The following is a 4,865-nucleotide window of genomic DNA, read 5'->3' as shown; positions in this document are numbered from 1 at the left end:
CTCGCACTGCTCAAAATGCAGGTATGCACATAGGGAATGCAGCAGCTAATGTTAACTTTGTTTTAATTAACCTTCCTCCCCATTAACTGAGAAAGTATAATGCAGCAAATAATCCCAGTGTGCATTCTAATGTATCGTTTCGCTTCACTTCCGCAGTGAAGTAAAGTACTTGGCTCACACTGGTTCTGGGTGTGGCCCACTAGAAAGTCTGTGTCCCCCCCCCCACTCCCCACCTCCCCCGAAAGAGACTTAATACAAAACCAGTCACCAATTCAGGTTAATGTATGCTCTACCTTTATCTCAATTGAAAGCACACTTGTTACAAGTATGTTTACAGATATAAAAATACAGGTAGGAAATGTCACTTCGATTACGCAGTTCCTAGAGAATCTTATAGCTAATATAGCGCAATCATCTCAAAGCGGTGGACAGATCTGTTCAAGAATATCAACCCGGAAAACTGTGAAATCTGAAGCAGTCAGTTTACAAACAAACTACTGTGCCATATCATCTCGCGTGGTCGGTAGTTATCAGCACAACGCCAACTTAATAGCCCTTTAATAAAATATGAATAATCATTGTCTATGGGTTTCCAGTGTATTTGTGATAAAGTGTATGGAGGAAAGCTGCCTTCTTGCCATTATATGAAGGGTGGAAATGGCCTCTTTCTGCCTGATGAGGTCTCATTATAGAGAAGTGAAAGTACTATATCAATTACTTTCTAGCTATTATCAGAAGCCATTTTACTCTCATATGCACCCCATTTGCTTCTGGTCCACAACCCATATATATAGATATATATATATACTCACGTTTCTGCTGTAAACTGGAAAAAGAAACTCTTCAAAACATGTATCGCAGAGCTAGTAGGAACAATAAGTTATCCTGATAAACCAACAGGCCTGTGTTTGAAATGACAGGGTTTCTTTGATTGGTAAGAAGGGATTAAACACTGCCATTGTACAAATGAAGCTTCTCAGCATTCGCTATTATTTACCCAGGCAATGCCAGGAGGAGTCGAGGTGAGAGGATGCACGGCGTCTGGGAGCAAATTAACTGAGCAGGCAAATGGTCTGGACAGGCTGAGGCTAGGCTCAGTGACGGTGCAAAGATTTAATCCCTGTATGATATTTATTAGCCGACTATTGTATTGTTCGGTGATCGTGGAACGATGTGTTTTCGACTGATGTCTGCCTGTGTCTTAGAAACTACCTGAGCCTTTGGGAAGCCCTGGTTGTGTTGAAATTGTGCTTGTCAGGTGGATTTCATTCAGCGAGAACCCTGAGATCCAGTCTCGCAGAGATACTTCCTCCTCGCAGTTTACAAATCAGCTTTCGGACCTTGGTTTAAAAAGTACGTGACATTGCTGGCATATTGGGGGTGGGGGATTTAAATAAAGCTTGAAGTACGGGGCTGGTACGGGGCTGGGTTTATTCCATTCACGGTCCACTTTGAAGAAAATAGAATTAAAACGCATGGTCATGTTTCTGTGAACATTTGTCTTAAAAATTCACCCGCAAGGAGAGAAAACAGCAACTGGCTGTTGTTAATGTAAAACTGCATTCTGAAGTTTAATTTCTTCAGGTTATGATACAGGACTATAGGACATGTCTGCAAATGACTGCTCAGTCCCAGGTTCATTTGCTATCATTTACATTATCTGTCTGATTAGTTCCGCAGTAACGTCTCAATAGCAAATTGGTCTTACAACAACGTGAAACATACATCCGATAGAAATAATCTGTTGAACATCAACTTAAAGGGAAACACACATCTTTCAAGGCATAGTGGCAATGCCAAGAAAACGCACTGCATTGGCCATCCCTATTTGTCCCCAAAAACCTAAATACACTCAAAATCCAACCGGCATGCGTTTGAAAGTTGTCTTTTTTTCACTCCTTTAGCTTTGGTCGCATGATTGCACTTACAATCTTTAGCAAATGATACAAAAGGTTGGAGTTGGTTTCTTCTCCAACAGATTGTTCCAAAGGGGGGGGGGGGGAGGGGTCCTATTGCTGATAGGCAAAGCAAACATCTTAAATAATAAAAAATAGAACTCCGATAAACTACTGACACACGTCTCGTGATCACGTTACCATTTTTTATGAAGAGCTGCTGCAGGACATCAGAAGCCCACAATTCCTTTATGCAAAAAAGTACATTTCGTTTTAGTCCATTGAAGTGCCGAAGACTGTACTCTCCTCGACTACGCGTATTCTTAAGCAATAACAACGTAATCCGTATTATACACCCAAGAATACCCGTCACCGAAGAGAGTCTGAATACATCTAGCAACATCTAGCCAATGCCAAAAATCCACACCCATTATCAACAAAGACGGGATCCAAAGAATGAATCTGAGCAGTCGTCCCCTCAGTATACAGCAAGTCGAGTTTCCATCAGTGCCACTCTGCAAAGGAAAAATGAATAAAATGCATTTTGAAGTATATCATTTTGTACGGAATTTGTGACCATTCAGTGTACTTGCTTTCTGTTTCCAAGTGTACAGCATTTGAAATTACAGCCCGTCTGAAAGAGTAGACCTCCAAATACAAGCGTGCAATAAAACAACTCACCTGTCTAATGCAGCAAAGCATTCAGAGAATGTCGTGTAGTTCGTAGCTTTCTTCGATTTTCGACATTTCATTCTCAAAAGCTAATATTCCCCTGACCATTTAGACGGAAAGACGCCCAAGAGTTAGGTTCCTGGGGGGGGGGGTAGGGGGTGGGGGGGGGGGGAAACAAAGAAAACATAATTTCATTCGTTTGTTGTGAACCTCTTTATCTAATTACACATCCGCTTCAAAATAATTTAGGCGTGGGAGGAATAACTGTGTTTATGTGTGTGAGAGAGACGTATTAAAATATTAAATGTCGATGACGGGAGCATTGGATCGAAATATTTAAAGATAATCTTTACTATAATCAACTGGGCAAAAAATAACAATTCAACAGTCATTTAAAAAAAAGAGCAACAATGAGGGCAGTTGTCCCCATCGATAGCTATGGACAGAAGGAAGCATGATGAATCTCCTAGTGATTCAAGCAAAGAAATCCTCGCAGGCCTCCACGTAGAGACCCTTAACTGCATTAGAATATAAAGGGTGGGAGAAAAAGACCGTATTTCTCCGAGTGCTGTTCTTAATATAATTCCTCTGTTGATGTGGTTGGAAATACATGTTTTGATCAATGCATCGCCGCTCCCGAGCGTCCTATTTCCTTTTTGCTTATGAAAGGGATGGAGCCCAGGAGAAAAAAGGACAGCCAGAAGCTTTCTTCATGGTTACTTCATTCTTAAAACATTGTAATACCACTGCTTATGCCTTGTCACTGAATGGTACCCAGTATCCTGAAAGCTCCGTGGCGGATGAGATTGCTAAAAAAAAAAAAATCAACAATGAGGGGCTTATGTTGAATGCCGAGTTTCATCATCCTCTGAAGGAAACTGGCTTCAGAGCAATGCGGCTACCTTTAGACCCCTAGCCAGAATTCGCCATCCATTATACCAAACAATTGATTTGGAAAAAAAAATGTTTACCGTAAACCGGGTTTGTTCTGCAGAAGTGCTGTTGATCACAGTTTCCGAAATTAGTATTTTTTTTTTAGGAATGCTAAACCAGACGTTCAACTACTGGGAACGTGCTGTTACCTTGGTTGCACCCCATCACAGTAGACACATCACTCTGGGCTTAATCATCGTAATAACAATTACATCGGTGCATTAAATGAAAAATCAATTTATTGCACATGCTTCCCTAATATTCACAAGAATATCTGTAAAATTGTTTCCTTCTGCCGGATAATCATTAGGAGGAGAGCGGCACTCTCCGCCCCAGCTAGTAGTAATACCACAATCAAATTATGGAATGCGCATGTATTCACATGCTCGCCTGCCCGAGATAACAGCTAAAAATATATAATACTTAAATGCTTCCATCTAAATTACAATGGCCAGTATGTTGAGCGAAGTAGAGAGCAATCTTACCGAGAAAAATGCAACGTATTCAGCACCATGGATAGCTCAATCCTAAGAGAGGCAGGCAGCAGCGATACTGAACCTTAGCACAACAAAAGCTCTTGTGAATCGAAACTGAACCAGGCGAACTACTTACTAGCACCATTTCCTATGAGACCGCTGCCTCTGGGTGCATATCCATACCCCACCCCCTCTCACCACCCCCCCCCCCTCCACCCCCCCCCCAGGCTATGGTATTCCCAAAAATGACTGTGCAGGGCACTGGCAGTCAGGGCACGGCAAACCCCTACGTTAGATCCTGTGAACACTGAAATATCTCGCCGCACCAGCCAAGACACATCATATGCTAAGTACCTTTGTTCCCTCAGTCCCACGTTGCAACTAGTCAAAATAGCATTGCAATTACCCTTCAATAATTCGATTAGCCATTACGAGTAGATTTTTATTCACATTTCATTCGAAATGAACGTACCACAACATAACGCTTGTGCCTTTCACTCATTCTCGCGACATATTCGTGCGTTTGGAGCAGCCTTTTGTCAGGTCTCTCTCGTTTTGCAATGATCCAAAGCGGTTCGGAGCTGTGATTCTCGTATTGGTCATTTCACACGTCCCTTGGCAGAGAAAAAAAATAGCGTAGACTGTGTTATTTGATCTATTAAATAAAAGTCAAAGAATGCAAAACAGCCCAGATAACGTGCGTGTTCTACACAAATGACAGCAGATGATAAATGCGAGGGTAGATGGCTAGCGGAAAACCTCACTGCACGGCTAACCAGCAGCGGATTATCAAAATACTAACGGAAGATGAAACTCCGTATTGCCATTGACACTTCAATCCTTTCTCTCTCTCTCTCTCTCGGAAGAGACGGCTTACCTTTTTTTTTCC

The 4,865-nt window shown here is 41.9% G+C and overlaps 1 long non-coding RNA gene across 2 annotated transcripts; it reads right to left on the bottom strand.

The window, feature by feature from the left end:
* Positions 1-271: 271 nt before the first annotated feature.
* LOC147122291 (uncharacterized) lies at positions 272-4,611 on the bottom strand. Of its 2 annotated transcripts, none has more exons than XR_015075429.1 (3): positions 4,449-4,611; positions 2,577-2,706; positions 272-2,410 (listed from the first exon to the last, which is right to left on the bottom strand). It is a non-coding gene; the product is annotated as an uncharacterized LOC147122291 (long non-coding RNA). The 2 variants fall into 2 exon arrangements; XR_015075428.1 differs by lacking the exon at positions 4,449-4,611 and adding an exon at positions 3,986-4,174.
* Positions 4,612-4,865: the final 254 nt, after the last annotated feature.

Source organism: Somniosus microcephalus, chromosome 3 (assembly GCF_052327205.1).
Source record: "Somniosus microcephalus isolate GS21.2 chromosome 3, FLI_Smic_1.0, whole genome shotgun sequence".
Lineage (NCBI taxonomy): Eukaryota > Metazoa > Chordata > Chondrichthyes > Squaliformes > Somniosidae > Somniosus > Somniosus microcephalus.
Note: the sequence above shows the minus strand (reverse complement) of the source record. Positions and strands in the feature narration are given on the sequence as shown.